The sequence below is a fragment of the Oryzias melastigma genome, linkage group LG5 (assembly GCF_002922805.2).
Source record: "Oryzias melastigma strain HK-1 linkage group LG5, ASM292280v2, whole genome shotgun sequence".
NCBI classification, from domain to species: domain Eukaryota; kingdom Metazoa; phylum Chordata; class Actinopteri; order Beloniformes; family Adrianichthyidae; genus Oryzias; species Oryzias melastigma.
In genome coordinates, this window is record NC_050516.1 from 19,335,115 (window position 1) to 19,357,481 (window position 22,367).

Sequence of the window (22,367 nt, forward strand, 5' to 3'; positions counted from 1 at the left end):
TTGTTATTTTTGATACATTAGAACATATGGAATATATCTGGATACTTATTTTAGCTTTGTCCCAGGGCATTACTAACACTTTAAGAGATAAAGACCTTCACCTCGTCTACAGGCACAAAAAAGTTAGCTTGTTTTTCTGAGGTGCTAAACAAATGCTCTTCTTGGTAAGATCAACTTCTACTTTGTGAAAATGCCTTCATAAGGGCCTTCCACAGTTGCTCATTCATCATGATTTGGTACTAATTGATGACAATTATTAATTAAATTGTAATTGAATATTTTTTTCTTGCAAAGCCCCAGGAGAGAGAACTAACTTTTATGTTTAGTCACAGCGAGGTCATTGTGAATCATCTTTTTATTTCACCACTAGATTAAAAGGAAAATGAGAAATCAATTTATTTTTGAGTAGACACAAGCTGGCTTCCACTTTAATGGGAACTAGTCAGAAAAACTCTTAGCATGCCACATAAAGAGAGGAAATCAATTACTGTAAAAGGCATTGTCTCTTGACCTTATGTGCTTTTTGAAAGGAGGAAAGGTCTGGTACATGACCCACAGACAACGGGTCTTCTTTTTAATTTATAGGAGAAACTCTGTTCTCCAACTTAAAACTTATAAAAACTCAGACTACAGCAGGAAACATGAGGATACAACTGAGCAAGATACGTATTCTTGTGCTGCCCTTAATTCCATCCATCCATTTCTTCTTTCTTTTTTTGCTATATCCTTTTTGGGGTCACAGGGTTGGCAGAGTCTGTCCTGGCCACTGTTGGGCAAAGATGGGGTTCAACCTGGACAGGTTACCAGTCCGTCACAGAATCACTCCCACACATACACCTAATGACACTAGAGCAACCAATTAACCTAAGAAGCATGTTTTTGGACCGTGGGAGGAAGCCAGAAAACCGACATGTGGACAGAGACAACACAGAAAAGAGCCAGCCGGGATTCAAATCAGAGCCTTCTGGCTGTGAGGTGAGAGCCACTGCACCACCATGCAGCCCCATTTGATCTTACTTTTAAGAACATCAAAAAAGCAACAACATAAAACATTTATTGCTGTGACATTATTTATTTACCAGACGTAAAGTCACCAAAAAAGTAAAGGAGATATTGGGTTCTTCCTATCAGATTCAGAAGATTTGAGTCAAGTGCTGCCAATCAACAGCCTCAATGTATGAAGAACCATTGAGTGACCAGGTTTAAGGGAAAGGTCTGGAATATCATTTTTGTCAGAACACAACCTGTGCTTGTTTTACGTTGACATTATTTAGCAAATGCCAAATTAGAAAGTGCCCGACTAACTTCATAATGAAATAAGGAGTGTTGTATTATTTGGTAAGCGTACTGTAATCAGAGGACATTATTGACATCACCGCTGAGCTATAAACTAGCAACGAAACTTATCTTTCAGTAAACTAACACAAACTAACTCGGTTTTTGAAAATGTTTGACCTCAGTTGAATGTATTGCTAAATAATTAAAGAACTGATATTTGCTTTCTTTTACATGTTAAACATACTTAGTCTATTTTCTAAAGAAAAAAATAGCTTGATCGGCTGTTTTTTAATGAACAGAAAGATGCACATCCTTGGTTTTACTGAGTCACCGCAAATATAAACAAGTGTTAACTTTGCTGCGTCTGTAAGTAAACCCCATATGGTGAAAAAAAAATGGCAAGAAAGCAATAAGATAGGTCTACAGCAAATTTAATTAACATGAGTAGCCTCAGGCTGTGAGATTTGGCCTTGGCCCTCATTTCCCTTATGGCTTAAGATGGGCATGAAGTCAATTTTTCAGAACTGCTTTACTGTCAGCCCTCCCAAAACCTCACTGGATATTATAATTACTTCGAGTTGGAGTGCGCCCCCCCTTTTTAATCCTGGAAGGGATAACCTGGACCCAAACATTGTGAAACCACGGGACTGTCTGAGTATTGGCAGAAGAATCCACAATTCAGCAACAGTGTCCACAAATTTATGTCTCTGCCTAAACTCAATTGAAGTTTCTTTAGATTTCATGATGACTTTCATAATGAAATCATGACTCATATTTAGATTCATAACGAAAACATCCACATGGTTGTTAAAGTCTAATTTTATATTTTGAATGAAATAGATTACAGTATTATCCTTGGCAGAGCCATAAAATATGATGCAACGATAAACAATGATCCATTCAAGGGCACCTTAAATATAATGGGGGAAAATGAACTGGCTCAATAATTGGCTGCATTGTCCTGTTGTTGTTGCTGTATGTGCTGCCTTCCCTATGAAACACACTGGAACGGGACTGTCATAAACCAGTTTTTTCTTGATACATGTTAGTTGAGAAGACTGGACAAAACTATAATTTCTCCCTCACAGCACCTCTATGGTTTTAAATCATCTAATGATTGTTGTTTAATATTATTTGCCCTCATATCCTCACATACATTTGTCATTGAAAAGTCTTTGTTCCTGAGACATGATACTTTTTCAACGTCAGAAGCATTTTTGAATCCCTAACGATTGCTGTCCAAACAGAGAATTTTCATCTGCGTTCTCTGCATTTTGTAACATAAAATGTTTGTCCTTGTCTGTGGTAATCTGGATGTTTTGGGATTATGAAAAAAAAACACACACAAATTTTGGAGGACACAACAAAAAGAAGGACCTGAATGATTTAGTGCTTATTCAAAACATGTCTAAAATTAGAGATGATTCAGCCAAGACATATTTTGATCTCAGTGAAAACATTAACCTGCCAAGTGTGGGCAAAAGACAACAAAAAGCTCTCACAGTGATGTGTCTTCTAACAAATTAGAATTATGTGATTGGAGAGAAATGCTGGCGATGTTAAATACTAAAACTACGGAGGTGGTAATGCCTGAAAAGTGTAGGATGCATTTGAATTCCATATTGGTATACAGTTATTAATTAACGCAAACCCTGCAATACTTGAAAAAACTTATTTGGCGTGGAAAACTGATCATTGGAATAGATTCAGTTTCAGAGAGAAGTATGTTTTATTTATTTTATTTTATTTTATTTTGTCAAAGGTCATTTACTTAAAGCTTTGTATACTTGTTATCATCACAAACCAACCAGCCTATGGAGCAGTGGGTACCTGTCTCCCTCCTCTGCTCTTCAGCCGCAGAATCGACACTTATGTCAAAATTGACTTAAGTCATTAAGCGCCACAAATGGCTAATTAAAGGCCTCTTCAGCTCACTCTGCTTTCAACACGAGAACCACTTCATTAGGGCAGACTCTGCAGAACTGATCGTCATCCTGGTGTTGCCCAAGAAGATGTCTAGAAGGCACCAGACTGCTGTGCACAAACACAAAATATATCCCGAAAATATTGTTTCAAACAGTGTCCCTTCAGGAACTCCTCCTAAACAATGTCCTAATAAGTCAATTAAAAACACATTTGACTGATATGCATCCCCAGAAATAATCACAGTTTTCTGTGTTTGTTGCAACACTCACAGCAATTTTGACAGCAATATTTCCTCATTATCAGATAGACAATTTCTGTGGAAATGTCATGACATTTATTCAGGTCTCCTCATTACAGAACATTAGTCCTTTTAGACAGTGGAAGAATGGTATCGCCGCTGCTGAAGGAAAATACCTGTAATTACAAGCCTGCATTTATATTGATGTTATTTGGTAAAATTGCTCTTAAATGGTTGAACTTTACATATGGTGCATGGCCTTTCACATGCTTTTCACTTTGTCTTTCTGGGGTTTTTGCCCAATTCATATCCACAGAAATCTTGTCTCTTTAATGAAATAATGCCATTTTCTGTCCATCTCTGTCTTTTTAATCTAGAGAATCAGTTGTCACGGCTGTGAAGTAGCCAAAAAACAAAATTCTACCTTCCCTGTACTCTGCGTTTGGCTATGGTCACATATTAAAATACCACTCCTCGTTGATCTCAATGTAAGTTTTTAAGCAAATTCTGCAGGTGGCTGTGTAGTAGCATTTGTAATTGGGATGCAGCAGTTGCATTTTTACACCCTACGGAGTGGCCGCTGAGGTTTTAAAGTCCCCCTCTCATGAAAATCCTGTTTTTTGAGTTTTTAGCATGTCTGTGTGGCATTTTTCATGTGAAAGAGAACAAATGTAGTAAGAAATCATTTTGCTTTTGCATTTCTGAGTATTTCTCTTTTTAAATTGCTGTCAATCAAACTGTAGCAGAAATCTCTGTTTGAATTAATGAGCTGTTAATACGTCACGATTGCTCTGCTGCACATGCGCAAACCCTTCATCTGGCCCAGCAAACATGGCGAGCTCAGGTGCCAGAGAAGAGAGATAATCTTCCCGTTGACAGCGGTCAAATGAGCCGCCATTCGCATTTCCGTGGTCAAATCAGCCGTCACTGGATTTTTTGAGTGAGTTTCATACAATATTTACTTTAGTAGGACTGAGAACGCTGGAAAATTCTCGACTAGCTTCCTGATGTGACCACGGAAATGTGAACGGGGGCTCGTTTGACCGCAGCTGTAAAGAATCGGTTAACGTTCGGTCCGCGAAGCTCTCAACTTCCTCGTCCGAGGTGAAATCCAGCTCTAGCGGCTATGATTTACGCTAGCGAGACATGGAGCCAACACAATCAGACAGGGGTGGTCCGGAACAGCTCAGCGCCGCTAAGCTCCAAAAGCCACACCCCCCCCAGAGAATATTTTCCAGACGGAAGCTTCAGATCAAGATGAAAAATGGCTTTTGAAAACATTTAGGTTGTGGGGTTTTGGTTAAAAACTCCATAATCTTAATTAAAACACTACTGAGAACATTATTTTTAAATTAAAAAAATTGTCATGAGGACTTTAGGAAAAAGTAAAAATTTTATGGTGAACAGATGATTTTTCTCTAAAGGTCGACATCAGTTAGTGGCACATTTGGAGGTTGTGCGGAGGCAGTACAGTGATGGGCGGGGAAGACGCCATTACGAAATCGGGCAACAGCTGAGCGACAACAGGTCAGTTGCAGCTGGGATCGCCAGCCTGCAATAGCTCTGGCTGGACTATGTGTTAATGTCTACAGACGACAGGCGTCAATATCAAGTGTCACTGGCCACCAGGGGTATGTAAAAAGTGTCTACATTCCTGACCATGCCTACTATTTTTTTTTTTTTTTTTTAAATGGGTGGCAGCATGGAATCTTGTGTAGTGTGAAGACCCAGGAAGTGCTAGTACTCAGGCGATGGATCCTGCTGATGGCCGGAGGGGGAGACAGGGGGCCGATTCATGACAGTTGAGCTGTTTTGATAAAAGTCATTCCAACATAACATCATTCATGATAATTCTATTTCCTTCTTCAGCTCATTGCTAGACAACTTTTTAGTTTTAGTTTGAAAAAACTAAGACATATTTGCACATTTTAAACTAAACTATGTTTTTCCTTTGTACACTTTTTTCAATGTTTTGACAGGTGTGTGCTAAAATAAATATGTTATAAGTCATTAAAAAAGTATTTTTTGAAAAAACTCTATGATCATTTTTAGGTTTGTATAGTTTTTCAGTATTATGTTTTTTGTAAAGTTTCTGATTTCTTGTTTTAAATGCGAGAATTGGCAACATTTCAGTCAAGTTTGTTCTAATTTAGTAATACAGCAAGGAGAATACTCTGCCTGAGGTACAACAAGCATTTGTTACAAACTCATTTCAGTGAGAGAAACTGCAATCCTTAAATTCTATTTTTTTGTGCTTAGGGATCCTAAAATAAGCACCCATCATTTTGGAACGTTCAGCTTCTTTTTCCAAAAAAGCCATTTGACTTTTCTCTAATTTATGGTCCACTTGATGTACACAGTACACAAACAATTTTCTATTGCTGTCGGCTTGGTGATAAAAGTGCAGAAGCAAAAAGGAAAAACCCTCAGCCTTAAATTTCACATAGTATATACTGTATAAACATTTTTCCTTTTTAGTGTTAGTTTAAATGCTTGGAGGAGTCAAGAAGTTGTGAGTGTTTCTGCTCATTACTTGCAGTGCAGCCGGATAAGTGAAAGCAGGTTTGGGACTTTTTTAATGAAGGAAATGTGCTTTCTGCTCTCAAGTTACTCAACTGAGGAAGCATGGAGGTTAGCAGGAGAACCTGCACATGTCACCAGAAAATCCCTCTGACAAACAAACAAATCTTCAGTTCAATGAAACTCACAAATCTTAATTAATTTATGCTTTGTATTTGTGAGAAGAAGCTGAAGAAAATGAATTATTGTGCAGAAAGTGGATGTTAGGGGGATGAATGGAATCATGTTAACCATTAAACCAATCAGTTACTTTTAACCCATACGCAAACTAATTCTGTTTATAAAGTAACACTGAGGGTAGGTGGGGTACCAAAATGAATGCAGCTGTAATATTATACACTGAGCATACGTGCATACACAGGATCATTTTCCTTGTAATTTTGTAGGGGGTTTAAGTTAGTTTATTTTGCCTGAGTGGTTCAATTTAAAATCTGCCTGTTTTGCTCTTGATGTGGAAAACATTGTGACATTTTAGTAGACCATCTAAAGAGTTAGAAATCTCTTCATTAAGTTTTATAAGCTGGTGGCCCCCAAACAGCATCTTGCAAAGGGCCCCTACAAAGCTAGAAACACACACAAATGAAGAACACGTACATTAGTCACATAATCTGTCTCGACTCAAAAACCATAGTTGTGATCTTAATAAAACATCATGTAGACCCATTTTTGAAAGTGAGCATGAATGGAGAAGCTGCCCTGCATGAATTTAAGCTAATTACTACCATTCTCTCAATGCGATATGAAGGCAATTTTTCCTTTGTGATATTGGGCTATATAAATAAAATTGAATTGAATGCCTTTTTGTATGCCTCCCCATTTTTTCCATGACTCATTAGAACCATTTTACAATCCCAGATATTTGGGTTATTAGAGACTATACCAACTATTGTTGGGTAAAGATAGTGTACACCCCGATAGAGTTGCCAGTCCATTGCAGAGCCTAAGACTTACCATTTCAACAAAAAACACCTTAACTATACTTATGTTACAATCTTCTCTCTCTTTGTTTTATCCAACATGAAGTCAATCTAAGAGATCACTATATTTTTCTGGTTTGGAATATGTTTTAAAGTGCTGATCTCTTTTGAATGATTTTGCTGTCATAAACTAAACCACATTTTTATGTAAAATACTTTCAAATCAGTGCGTTGAGGAAAATGTGGCGGCTTGTATCTGGCTGCTATAATTAACAATCTTGTTAGGTCACCTATTGTGACTTGTGTTCCTGACGCTTTTAGAAATGTTGTGGGTAAAGTAAAGGCACAAATGTTATGCTAATACGAAAAAAAAAAGCTAAGTAACATGACTGTGGCAAATGAGATCTCAAAGGTCTGTGCTCTGCAAGTCCAGATGGTCCTGCACACATGCCTGTGCTCCCCGTCTGCTTCCATCTGCTCTCACTCTCTCATACAAGTTCTCTTTCTCTGCTGGACATTAGCTGCCAGACAGGGAACAGTACTGGATCTGCAACCTCCATTTCACCAGCCACTTTAATAATTGCAGAATCAAGGTGGACCCACTTGTCCCCTTAAACGTGTCCAGCTATCTTTGGCACACTCAGGAAAGCTGAAAACATTCTTCAGAGTCCAAACTGTGCCAGGAAAAATGGCCAATCCATCATTACACCAGGACCACGGAGGAAACCTTTGAGACAGGGAAAATTGCAGCCATGATTTTTTTAGTTTTTATGTCAAAACATCATCATTTGGATGTTACAGCAAAAAATAACACCAGAAAACACATTTTTTCCCCCACAGTCTGTAAAATGAGATTGATTTCCTATACTTTGGTGTTGAGTGTCAGGACAATGGTTCCCTTTGTTGTTCGTTTACAATCTTGTCTACCTTAGTTACACAAAACAGCTATTTGTATCGGTGCAAATTTAAAACTGAATTTTTCCATTTTTCATACTCACACCTCCTAACCCTAGAGATGTTTGCGAGAAATCTTTTTAGGCCAGCAACCCCCGTAGGTCGTCTGGCACCACCATCTTTTCAAAAGCATCTAAATCAGTCTCTTTTTCTGATGCTTTTATTTTGTCTGCTTGCAAACCTAAACCTATTCAGCTGTTTCCATGAGACCGATACGACAGGAAGATTACGTCAATGAGCCGTTGTACAGGTGCATCTACCGAAGCAGCCAGAACAGATGTCCAGCCATCATAGCAAATGAAGTTTTTCCCAAAAAAGAAATCGTATTCAGGTCTGAAAACCTAAAGCGTTCCAAGAAAAGTCAGTTAAGATAAGGAGGAAGCAAGGTTGTGGTTTTGTTATCATCCTTCACCTTTTTTTAGTCAATCTTCACAGGTCATCACAAAGGAATTTTGACCAAGCATTTTTAAAATGTTTCTTTTATCAACCTTATCTTTAATATAACTGGCTAGGCATTAAAACATGACGGAGGTATCAAGATCTTCCTATGTATTTTAAGGCTGACTCAGCCACATCTTGTGTGGTAGCCTATTAATTAAACAATCAGACGGCAAAGAAGTGATAGTAGGAGGTATCAGTAAGCGTTAGGACATTCACATTCATTCATCTACTAGCCTGAGTGCACATTCTCCTGACTCATAGAATTAGCAGCTTGTTCTGAGCTTTGAGAGGGAGCTCCTGCTAACCTCTGTGGGTTCATCGATCAGGAGGAAAGTGACCAAAAAACTCAATTAATAAAAAGTTGGATCAAAATCGTACTCTGGATCGTTACCATGACAGGCAGTGCCCAGTAAAATGGACATCACAGACTAATCCCACGAGGCGAGCACTGTGTGGCTTCAGCCCAATGTCTGGCAGGACAGAAGAAGCTCTCCAGAGGTCTCGATAACCTATATAGTGGTCTTCACCAAGTCTAAGTTTTAAGTGGTCAATGTCAATGACCCCTGCTCCTATCCAGCAAAATAATTACCGGTACTAGCTCTATTTTTCAGTGCAAAACTTCTGATTAGGTCCTTGAAGCACCCTCTCACTGGTTTCAACTGGTCTGCAGCTCCATTTGGGTTAAATGTAGTAATGTGTTAATAACAGAGTTTAACAGTGAAACATAGTATAACAGTTTAAAAAAAAGGCTTAATTTAGTATATATGCCCTTCATCTTCCAAGGCCGAATCCAAATTTTACCCCTCCGGCTTCTCCCTATACCTTAATTCAATCCTTTGTATGGAAAGTTATGGAAAAATGGTGTCTTCAAACTCAAATGTTACCAACCCCCAATGACTTCATCAATACGTTTTAGAAGTTTTAAAGTTATGCTAAAAGAAAAAGTCGTTGTTTACATTTAAATTAAAACTTCTGTGACTCAGAGCACACCAAAAAAAGGGATACCCAGCTCCTCCTTAAAAACACTTTTAGGCACCACTAAAGCTTCAGGGAGAAGCCGTAGGGATAGGGAGGAATTTAAATTCGGCCTCAAAGGGGTAAACACTGAAGATGAACTAACACAACTCAGATTGTCAAAGTAAAATAGAGTGATGACTGTAGGCATTTTTATTTTTTGAAAGAGACATAACGAGGAGAAACATTTCAACAGCTTCCCTTTCAAAAACCCGAGCAGTAGAAAATGCAACATTCTTTAGAGGAGTGCTGGGACCAGTGAAGTGTGCGACTTAATTCTCTGATGCATAATATTTAAAGAAAAAAGAAAAAGAATGGGAAGACTCACCATAAGGTCCAGGTCCTGGAAAATCCCTTTTCAACTCTAAAATGAAACAGAGTGGCACAAGATTAATCTCATTCCAATTTAGTACCAGCCAAAGTGTTGTACACAGACATACTGCAAAAAAGTAATTAGGAATGACATTTGCTGTTAAGCACCGACTGACACATTTTTTTCTTTTTCATAAGGTTACAAAAATAAACTTTTTTTTTAAGCTTTTTGTGCATTTAAAAATGTTTGCATGGTCATAAAAGTGCAAAGATTAATAGCATAAAGAATGAAGCAGATTCACACAAGACCCTGGAGCTGTTTCTCTGAAAACGCTTTTATTGTGATCCAGGATTCTCTCTCTTCAGTTCTGAACTAAACCGTTAGCAACATTTATATGACTCCTATGGTTTGCAGTTCACTTGAACATTGTCAAACCTGACCAGTGAGCAGACTTTGTTTTTCTTTAGGGACAAATGCAAACACCAGTTATACAAAAAAAGCTGAAAAAACAACTTTCCTTTAGTCTGACTTTCTATTTGTCTGACAAATGACGATAATTTGAATTCTCCTCATTCCCATCATCCCTGTGTTTACAGTCTCTCCCGTTAGCTTACAGCTCCTCACAATCCAAACCCAATACTGAGGTGCAGCAAAAATGGTGAGCAATATTGGACCTATCCAGCCGTACAGTTCTGACATCAATAGATCTATTTGTCTGTAAGTGAATGCATCAGAATGGAACTTAGCAAAAACTTTGGCCCGCCTATTTCAGTTGCTGCATCACAACAGTTTTTTCAAGCTGCTTTTTTAATCTGCTTCTGATCCATCCAGATTTGAATGAAGACAAACTCAGAAACACAGTTCTAGGCTTAAATTATTTTTAATGTCCTCCATCTTGAGAAAAATGCAATAAGAACATATTAAAAACACATCAAATGAAATTTTTATTTGAGTGGGTTTTTAAAGAAGATTTAATAGTGGTGTAAATAAAATGAACCAAAGCTGTGGAAAGCTACTTCTAATGAGGAGATGCTAATACACAAGTGCCAGAAGAAACAATGCAAATGCTTTTGGTTTAGCTACACTAAATATACAGTGTGTTGCTGGAGGAGCAGGAAGTCTGCAGCACGTTGAGCTCTCCCGAACACCAACAAAAGAAAAATCACGACAGCTTATTTTTTACTGCTCTGCACACACGCAACAATAGAAATCACACCTCAGTTCATAGATCACAGAAAATATCACTCAAAACGTGCTTGTATGTGACTCTAATTTCCATCACCTCTCTTTTTTTTGCTCCTATTTCTTTGCTGGCCTTGACACTTTCTTCAACTCTCTTTTTGTTAGAGAGGTTGAGGAAAAGTGAGCCGTTTTATCACAAATTGGTAGAAGTGGTGGGAAATGAAGACAGGCAGAACATTGCAATATACAAGTACATATGCATTTGTTACTAGTATGTATATTCAAAGAGCTGAGAGTGCTGCACGTGCCTTACCAAAGAGGAATTAGAGGTTGCTGACCGTGGACAATCAATCTACTAACAATCACTGCCTATTACTTCTTCCTGAGGGGAAAGCCAATCAAGTAATTACTGTGATCATTAAGCACACACACACATAGAAGCAGTCAATTTGTCTGCAAGAAAGCAAAATGAAAATACCATCAGGGTAATTAGGGGAATTTTTTTGACACTCACTAAATGGATGAAGAGAGAGTAATAGATGTTTATTGATGGATGCTTGAAGACTGCACAATTCAAGCCTTTTTTGTTGTTTTTTTTTGCCCTCTGTGAACACTTTTAGCCTATATGTTAACGTATCAAATAAAAATAAAAAATTTCAATCGTCCTTGAATTAAAAAAAATAAAATATGACAAAAAATACAAAAGTAATACATTTTCCCCTTTTTATTTCTTGGCATGCGATCATGAAATAGACTACAAAGGTATAATAGGTAGTGTTAATAACATGCAATGACTTTAAAACATTTATTGGATTAAGTATGAAAGTGCAGTGGCTCAATGTTGGTACGCCCGCACCACTAGGAGGCAGAATAGAGTTTGATGGTAAAACCAGAGATACTCTGCATGTTTACCTCCTTATCCTGACACAGTTTCTTCAGCCTCCGTGCTTCAATGGTCTGCTGCTTTTTTTGGTCCTTTGACACCACCAGTTTGTTGTTAAAATCTTTGGAGGGGGTTTCAGGATGATATATAAAAAATGAAAGCAGTGTTTCTGCAGGTTTTCTTCCCTCAAACATGTTTTCTCTTTAAACTTCAAGCTGCAAGCGTTTGCCTCTGTCATTGGATATGACTCACCTTTGTTTGTGTCTAAAGTCTATTTAAAGTGCAAACACTGACATTATGTGATGGGCTGGTGAGGACTGTGCTTTTTGTTGTGAATAGAAATATTAGCTCTCCAGTCAGCTATATCTTTGGTGTCCTTCCCCATGCTGACTCAAACAGCATAATGTTTGATGACTGCTTAAAAAAAGAGACACAGGTCAGAAGAAACTACACCTGCGGAAAGACAATGCTACATCAAGGTGGGACGGATCAGTAAAGCATATCAAAACTGCTTCAGTTGCTTTGGAGAATGCACAAATAGACCTCTGTATTCTGTGTGTGCTGGAAGCAAATTCAAGCATTTACTTGTGCAAGATGTAAACCAAAAATTAAAACATTACCCTGCTTTTTTGGTAAATATCAGCATGCTCTTCAAGTTAGCTAAAAAATATTGCATTGTTTTTGAAAATCATTCTGCTTTAAAATCAAGAAGAGGTTGGATGGCACAGTTTGGTGTAGTGGGAACCAAGGGTTAGCTTCTTCGGGTGTGCAATGAGCTTAATCCGGTGTGGGTCCTTAGGCAAGACCCTTCAGGTTACTGTCTAATATGTAATCATAAGAGAGCCTAGATGTGGATCTTTCTGTGCAACAAATTCTCTCTCCCAACTCGTCACATATTGATGTTTGGCTAAGGACCCCTCCGTGTCAAAAATTCACGTTTTGGGTGTCCCTAACTCATCGTTTTTGGTGTGCTGGCTCCTATTAAATCACGGCTCCCAAACCTCTGAGCTGCGAACCCGAACTGTTCCAATACTGGGTCATGGAGCGCACGGTATCCCGTATTGGTTTGCACCCCGGACCAGCATCTGGTGCGACGTCCCAAGAGTTGCAAACCTTTGATTTTATGAACAGCCAGCAGGTCAAAAGACAATGGTTGTAGACAAAGTGACGCGGAGGAGTCCTTAACCAAATGTCAATATGTGACAGCTTGAGAATGAGATTGCGTTGCCCTGTGCATGTCCCCAGCCCCAGTACAATATAGAGTCATGTCAGGAAGGGCATCTGGTGAAAAAATATCTGCCAAACCACCTGTACGAAACAGAAATAGCTGATTTGATGTGGCGGCCCCTGAGGGGATGTGCCGACAGGTGAACAACTACTTTAAAATAAAGAAAAAAAATGCTACTAATTAAAATTAATATCAGCTTTTTTAAGACCTTTGTGTTACAACTAAATATTTTTCAAACATGAGCAAGGTTTTAAATCTGAATCATTTTTTTTATAAAACAGAAAATATATTCGAGCCTGATAAGACAAAGAATGGGTGAAGAAAGTGGGACATGCAAGGTAATCTTTTCATCATTAATGGGAAGAATGCTTGAAGCATCTGATATCATCCTCATAGCCCTAAATCCTGTAAGGCTGTTTTGACTGACTCAAAGATTCAAAGTCGTGCTAAAATATATTTATTTACTGGAATCTATATTTGCAACATTATTCTGTTCTTGTACATTTTATTTACCTTACAACAATGTTATCTGGGCTTTTTAAAACAAGTCTTCTGAAGAGCAAACAAGAATTTCGTAGAGTTTGTGTGAAGTTGATGTTACTTAAAATATCTTGTGAGGGATAAACAGTGGAACTGAACTGCTGTTTTTTTTTTGTTTTTTTTTTTTGCCTTCAGGAATCTCAGGGCGCTCCTGAAATGAGGAGCATCATGCTGCAGCAGAGTATTCTTTCAGTGTAGAAATGTTCATCCGAGGTGCCATTTTGCCTCACTGGTTAGACAGCTGCATCATGCACGGAGGCCTTAAAACCTCACTGCACTTCACTGCAGGCTTGGATCTCACCGTCTCACTATTTGCTGCCTTTCTTTTTTTGGCCTCTTTTCAGTCTAGTGACAGCAAAAAGTGAGAACAAACACGGAAAACAGTTTTGGCATGCCTCTCATTAAATCCACAGCTGGAATCCAAACCAAATATTTACCATCTACAACGTGTTTGGAGATTTGATTAAAAAGGGAGACTAGTTTGCCTGTTTTTTACAGTTTTAAATCTGTCACTCAGAATCCTCTTGAGACAAACTCCCAGCATGCCTCTAAAACCTCCTTTTATACATGCTGAAACTGTAACAGTCATTCATGTTTTTGCTGAGCAGATAATACCAGGCAGTTTTTATCTGATAAGTAGCTGCAGCATGCATATTCATTTTATACATATGCTTATCTGAGGTTTAAAATGAAACTGTATGTGGTTAGCATGAGACGGAAAACCTTCAGGAAAAAATATCCGAGAAAAATGCAATTTAGAAGAATTTTTTTATCTTGTCTAGATGTCAACTTAATAATCCAACATGAGAGTTGCATTTCTTTATCCCGTTTGAATAATGACAAATGGGGTGTCAAATTAAAATCCCTGGTGGCTGATTTTTTTAATCTGTTTCACGTGGAAGCATCAGGACATTCTCTGAGTTTTATCAGTATTTTCAATACCTTCACAAGTAAAACCTTGATTTATAATAGTAATTATAAAGGTATTAAAAGGTCCTTCGTTTGCAAAGCAAAAGCAGAAGAGTTAGATTTCTTTGCTTCAATAAAACAAACAAACACACAAAAATAAAACAAAAAACTCTCATGACTCTCATCGTTTTATCACTCCATCAGATAAAATGTTTTAGCTCCCTAAGCTCCCCAACAAAACAGGCCTTAATTTATTGTTCAATCGGTATGTGTCAAATGTTAAATAATTAAAGGCAATTTTTCATTGTATATGGTGTGATAGACCCATTTTTATCATTATTTAACCCTGATATATGAGGATACCTTTAAGGAGAAAGAAAGACATCTCTTAAACCCTATCACACAGTGCAGGCTACACTGAAGGATTAACATGATTTTTTATATACTTGTGTTCAGTTCAAGTGTGAAAAATTATTTTAGATATAACTTGAAATCAGTAAAAATAAATAAACAAATCCCAGGACATTAAGATGATATGGAAACTGTGTTACAAGGAACAAAATAACACAAAATACTCCTTTTCTTTACATTTCCCTTTGTAAGAAATAAGTTAACTCAAAATAAGGCAAAGTACACTAAATGAAAAATATAATTTGTGATATTATTATGTGTGTTTAATTTTGGATAATGAGAGCCAGTGTGTCTGTGTGTGTTATGTGTATTTAATCTCTATTTGTACTGTTTTGTCATTTGTGATTCATATTTCTTGAAATGGAGAACCCTCTTGAAAACACGATGTTCCGTCTCTAGGGGTTTATCCTCCCACTCTAGTTCAAATGTGTAAATAAAAATAATGAGGAATTATGAATAAGAAACAAACACACAGAGAAAATATATGTTTTTAAATATTTAAGCAAAAGCACCAAATGCAACCCTAAAGAAAAATGCCTGTAGTCATTTCACCAAAATAAATAGTCTTGAAATCATATTTTTTTTAAAAGCCTGCAAATTAAGGCAGGCTGTATGCCAAACTTGAACATATAATTATAAGAGGAGTGTGAAGATTCTAAAGCTTGTCCCAATCATCATACATTAGTCCAAATCTGCATGAAACTATAATGGAAACTAAAAGTAGTAACTCCAATGCCATCACATTTGTGCATGTTCTCAGCACAACATTGGGAAGAAATAAGGCAAAAAAAAACCTCAGGACTTGTCAAAAACATGTTTGTTTGGCTCGGCTAAGCCTAATAACCACACCAGTCAGGGCTAAGTCACAGTAACAAACCACAGAGATGAGTTTGATGGTCTGTGACTGGATGAGTGCAAAAGCTGTTTAGGAGATGACATTTCTCAGAGACACCTTGCACAACCTTCCAGGTCTAATGTGAAGACATGAATTAGGTTCACTTGTCTCCCCTTAAAAAATAGGTCACAACAAACCAGCAGAAACTGTTGCTTGCTTTGAACGGTTTAGTGTTGTGCAGAGCTGCATTCAGGTGACACGGGGCTAACATGTAAGCACCTGCAATACTGTTTGTATTAAAAATTCAAACTTTATGATTTGGACTTTTTTACAGTTAGATAACTTTTCATACTTTTATTCTAGTTACAAATTACAGACTTACAGTTTGATTTTGTTTTACTGAGGCAATTTAAAGGTAACTTAAAAGAAAATAATAAAAAAATGTTTTAAATTACAAATTAATTAAAAGAAAAAAATATTTGATGGGACAAATATTAATTTATTAATGTTTTTGTTGCTCAAAGGGCTCCTGAATACGCTACTCAATCCAGACGAATGCTTCAGACAGCCAACCTGTTGTGATAATAGTCACATGATTCCAACCCACTTAAAGACCATGATAGAGGACACACATTACAAAAATTGAACTCAAAATTGCATTTCTGAATATGTAAGCTGTAAACAAATGCATGATTGGAAATGAGGGCAGGCTTACTCTGCACCAGCAGTAGTGCCCACAAAGACATTTTTTTTACGATCTGCTACTCTGCAGAAACTACGTCCTAGTTAGTGACACAGGTTTTTTTGATTTGGGCTAAAAATCATAATTAAAAGACTACTAGGAACGCTTTGAAATGAGATCAAAATATTATCAAAGTGAGACATTGTGAATTTGAATTGCTAATATTAAAATACTGCATGATTTTAAAAAATGTGTTAGTTATTACTCAAGCTGCAATGAACATTATTAAAGGGTGTCTTAGTGTTTGCTACAACTCCTGTTAACATCTCTGATTGTAATGGACCAAAAAAAGTAAATATATTAAATATTTCTTATTTATTTATGTGTTCTGTGTTCTCCTGATTAATAAACTTCACACAAGCTACCAGTTGGTTTCAAACATTTTATGTGCACCCTCTAGTTAAAGAAGCAAGAGTGCTGAACTCATAGAACCCTTTTGAACTTCAGTATGTTCTTGACTTTGATGTTTCGAGTTTTTGCAGCTTTAATATTTGAAAATGTTTAGAGCCTTTCAGCAAAAACAGTCAGACGACAGAACAAAGAGGAACTAAAGAATTCAAATGCATTAAAAATGACTGGAAAAAACATGTGGTCTGATTAAAGGAGTTACAAAAGCTTGTTTGCACCAACAGATTTCCTGTGTGTAATTGCGCTTTTCATACATTTTTGATGAACTTTAAATCCTCTTAAATCTCAGAAATACAGATGGTGGCTAAATAGCTTATTGACAATGCTGTCCTCTTCTGATTGATTTTTCAATCATGTTTTATCTTCACAAAATTACTCATTCTATAGATGATTGCAGCTGAAAGACACTTGTTATATCAGAGAGGAAGCTGAAGAAAAAGATGCATGCTCTTTTTTTTATTTATTTTTTTAATCCATTTTTGTTTCCTTCTACTTACAAGCTCGTCAGGAAAATAACTAAGCTACATCCTTTGGCGACAATTACCAATAAATTGTGTGTGGAAATTATCCTCCCACCAATAACATCGTTCAGGCTGTATCCTGAAACAAATGCAGGATGGTAATGTGAAGCTCCAAGTCAGGGCAAAATCCATTTCTATTTGAGAATCCATTTCTTGTTATTCATCGTAAATTCATTTCCCCAGAGGGATCTTTGTGTTCTCCAATAAACAAGGCATTTATCAACAGGGACACATAGTCATGAAGACTAAGGAAAGACTGGATCGACAGGACTAGAATGAGAGGCAAAAAGCTCATTTCCCTCTTTTTTCTAAGGTGGCTATATATTTATGGGATTTAGAATTTAAGACTCTTAAAACATATGTTTTCCCTTTAATATAAATAAGAGAAAAGTGAGACTAAAATGGCAAAAGTGAGCTATAGGAAATAAAAAAAAAACTATTTTTCTGGAAACCTATTGTTAATAGCATTATCAGAATAAGTAAAATGTTTAAAGCTTTCTGCAAACCTCTCGAGAAATATACATACCACTTTTTACTAATACAACTATTTATTTCAAGAGTTTTTCATATTAAATGGGTATTTTTTTTATTTTGTGACACATTACAGAATTATCCTTTTCCAGATGTTTTTTTTTTCTTCTGGCGACAGATTTTTAAAGACTTTATTATAATCAAATTTTGTAATGGTTGAAGGTTTTTAGAACATTGATTGGTTTATTTATTTAAGGTGTTTTGCATGATTTCAATCTGTTGGAGGGATGAGAAAAAAATCACTTCAATTACAAGCTTGCACATTCATTAGTGATATGTGGGCCAATAAGAAGTAATCTTCCATTAGGCCTGAGGCAGTCCTGACATTGAATAGCAGTCCAGATATAAAAGTTTATCAAAGGTTTGCAAATTAAGTCAGCCTCTTTGTGCATTAGTCTAATTTAAAACATGAATAATCCAAAAGACAAAATTGGAATGGCAAAACACAAGGTTGATAGCTTGAAACCTTTGTTAACATGCAACATATTTACATTTTTTCCCTTTAAAGTCCCACTCTAATCATCTTTTGATCTATTTTTTAAAGCATTCCCAGTGGTCTTATTATTGTGATAAGGCCAGTTTTGGGCAAAATAAAAAAAAATCTGTTGTTTTGTAGAACATAGTTTCTGCAGAGCGGCGGTAGTTCATGAAAACATTGTCTTTGAGTTAAGTCCTAGTTCACTAGGACTTGAATAAAGAAATACTCAGAAATGTGGTTTTAATCTTAATTTTCTTTCAATGTGCCTGTTCCGTCTTCCTGCTACTGCTGGACCTTTTCCATCCAGTCCTTCTGCTCACCTGGCAGGTGTGGCCACACCTTAATTGGCACCTGCTGGCTATTGAAGACAGGCAGGGAGCAGAGCAGCAGGTTGAGGAGCTGGTTGGGTTTTAGTTGGTCTGCTGCTGGTTTGTTTGGGTCTTTTTCCCCTTTTTGTTCTCAGCAGTCTTACACTGCTGGGTTTTGTTATTTTAGTTTGGGATTGGACCTTAGTAGTCTTACTTTGCAGGCTTTGTTTGTTTGTTTTCTTTAGGTAATTTTGGTTGGGCAGCTCCTAGCAGGGAGCTGCTGACTCCGCCGGGTCATCAGTCTCCCTGACTTATTTTTATGTTTGGCCAAGCTTCCAACTCCCTTTGTTTTGCCTTTTTGTTTTAACCAGCACACTAATTGTTTTTCCCTTTTGCTTTTCAGGACACAGTTTCGTTGTTTCTCTTATTTACTAAATTGTTACTTTTTTTTCATTGGTGTTCTGTTTTTGTTATGGTCATATTTTTGGTTTTCCTTCTAAACTTGAGCCAGGTCTGCCCATTGGGGCCATTACAGTGTTACAGTATCTTGAGAAAAATACCACAAGAACTTGTAAAAATAAAAAATCATTGAAGTGGGTCTTTAAAACTGTACAGCAATGTTTAACATGCTTGTTTCCATTCCAGAGCATTTGTTTCTACTGTTTGCAAACGTCCTTTTATCTGTTGTTTTTTTGGTTCCATCCTCTAAAGCTTCTCTCAACCTGACGTCTACAATAATGTCAAACTGAGCTTCTTAAGTGCTCCGTTGGCAGCTTGACAGACTCAATAGAAGCTTATTCATGACCTAAAGTGCTTTTGCATGCCAAAAAATCCACACTCTTATTACGACAACATCATTGCTCACATAAATGCAGTTACTATGCAAAGATGAGAAAATTCTGGCTTTTTCATCTTTTTGTTGTGCTGAAGTTATTCTCTGGCTCTAAGGTCAGGACAGTTCAACAAAAGAACAATAATAAACTGTCTATTGATGAAAAACTGCCTGTTTAGTGTTTTGGGCATTGTAGCAAAAGCCCTGTGACCTGCAGCTTCCCTAAAGTCCTGGCATTTTTTGTACCCACTTTAAACTCCCTGAGCTTTACAGATTAGATCTCATTAGTTTCACATCTCTGTTGCTTTTCACAGCTAACAAATTAGGAGCATCAAGTGACGACCTTTTTATCTAAGTGCACAGTTGCTGAGCAGGTGTGTTACAATTCCCTTAGGACTCTTGCACACTTAAAAATGATCTGCAGCTTTTTTTGTTTTTGTTTTAAAGGATCAGTGCAAGCTATCAAAAGACCTTCGACTGGAAACAAAACTCTCAAACTTACCCTCCATAAGCCCCAAATGTAAAACTCCTCTTCCTCTGAGACATTCTGCTGATTAGGTGATAAATCTCCCCAGGATATTCCAAATGAATAGTTTTTACACAGTCATACTTGTGTTTGTTTGCATCTGCTCCCCCTTTCTCTGCAACACATTTAACCTTCGCTTCCTCCTGCCTGTATGTATCAGCCCTCATCAACTGTGTGTGTATGTTTATTCCTGAGAGTATGTTTATGCGTGTACAGATACTTCTCCGCTCTATGGCTTAGTAGTTCCTATCGGTGCCAGATTAGAAGGCAGATGTGTCCGGCTCTCTAAATGTACCATTTTTCTGTCCTGGAAAGGAAAATTATTTTTCAGACAGTCTGACAGGTTACTATCTCATTTCCTGAAAAATGACTAGCCAAACTCTTAAGATTTCCAATCCGTGGCTCACTGTAACTTCATGTTACTCTACTGATAAGTTCCCGTGAAGAGAATCACAACTGCTCAGGTGAGTGAAAAGCTCTTGTGGGAAATGAGAGGGTTTTTTTGCGTGTGGACAAGAAAATGTGAAGTTTTGGCCATCTATAAGGTGTTTTCATGGCTCCCCAACCAACACATGCTGGTGCCGTTGGGGTTTGGTACAGGACAAACACAGACCCAAACACAGGAGGAGATCCTTAATAGGACCCAAGTAGGATAGACCCGAAACCAACCAGGCTCAAGTCATCCATGAAACCAGTGGAAACAGTTGAGCAATTCTTATCAAGCTGCTTCCTTATTCATCCCAGTCTTCTTCAAGTTAACATTCTTGTCCCTGGTGTCCTCAGACAGCTCATTGGTCTTGGACACGGTGGAGACATTGGAGTCTGACTGTAAAATTGTTAATTTTTCGTGTTCTTATTGTCAACATACTATTTTCAACACGTTCCAAATACAAAGCACACTATGAGAATGTTTTTTTTAGAAATGTCAAACTGTTGAAAAAGTGTTTATGTGCACACATGTATTGTATGGTTGAGAACAAGCAGTCCTGAAACCTCGAGGAACATGTCATCTGTAAACAGAATGGATGGAATTCCAAGGCCTCTAAAGCCAAAGCCCTGTGAAATATATATGCCAAAGTTACATAGAGAATCTCCAAAATAATTTACAACTACCAATTAAAAATAAGTTTTTATCTGTGCAATAAGAGATCTATATAAGCCTCCAAATCCCCTGATTTAAACAAGGAAGGATAAGAGGAAAATTACACCTACTATTAATATGGGGAAGTTTTTCTACTGCTGGTGGTTTCTAGTGTCTATCTTAGAGCTGAATAAATAATTCTAAGTATGGATCAGCTGGACAAACACCAAAAAAATACAGCAGCTGACCTCGCTAGAGGACACACTTTGGATTCTACAACAGTAAACCGTGAGAAAGGTTCAATCCATGGAGCAGGCACAATTCATTCTCTAAATCTCTCTGTCAGACTGGTTCCCTCTGGTTATCTAAATTTAGTACTAATTTTCTGCAACCACATCTTAAACTTTCATCATTTTTCCAAGTTCCCGTCAGACATCAGAACTCAGAGTTCAGCTTCAAAGGAGTCCAACACCAATTAGGATGTGAGACTCTGAAAGCCTCATGTGTCACCTGGACTAATTTGGTCTGAAAGTGAAAGCATAAAAAAATCTCAATCCTAATCAACTCGCACATTTTGATGGGAACCTCAACAATAATTTGACTTAGGGAACAAACGAAGTGGAGAAAAGTGTCAAAGTGGATTCTATGTCAAGGTACCTGGAAAGTACACAACTCTTTGTGAGTCCTCATGCAGTGAACATATTTTACAGTAAACAGAGCTTTCTCACATCACCTCTGAGATCTCTTATCTTTTTTCATCTCTGCTTCTCCCCTTTCCTGTCACCCCCTTCAACACCGTCTGTTTATCTGGGTAAATTAATAGGTTCTCTTCCACGATGAGGCCCATTTATACCCTTCCATGCCCTGTTGCATTCACCGTCCTCTCGTCTGTCCTGTGCACGCTGCAAAAAAGGTCGCGTTGGCCCTATGTCTCCCTCATCGACCTTTTGTGATTCTGTTAGCTTTGACTGGACTTTGCTGAGACATGAGCTATAAATCAAATCAGGGGCTCAGAGGAGAGGACGCAGGAATGTAGCACACATATCCAGGATGTCTTCACAGATGTCCTTCAGCTCTTTTTTTTGTTTTTCTTTTTAAGATTGATACTGCCATTGCTCATCCATCGCCACTGTCACTCAAGTAAAATAGCATTCCCTTATTTCATGAGCAAGTGGTTCTGGGCCAGTTTTAGACAAAAATTGCTACTCTCAGTTCAAGACTGCAGCTGAAATATTTGGGTCATGACTTCAGGGCAGATGTCAAACACATTTCAGAGTGAATTCTGAAGGCA

General features: G+C 37.5%; 1 protein-coding gene across 1 annotated transcript in view; it reads right to left on the reverse strand.

Moving 5' to 3' along the window:
* si:dkey-166d12.2 (rap1 GTPase-activating protein 1) overlaps positions 1–22,367 on the reverse strand; it is a 121,854-nt gene that overhangs the window by 59,415 nt on the left and 40,072 nt on the right. Inside the window, exon 2 of the transcript XR_002918963.2 lies at positions 9,677–9,712. The gene's annotated coding sequence lies outside the window, so the exon portion shown is untranslated. The remainder of the gene's footprint in view (positions 1–9,676; positions 9,713–22,367) is intronic.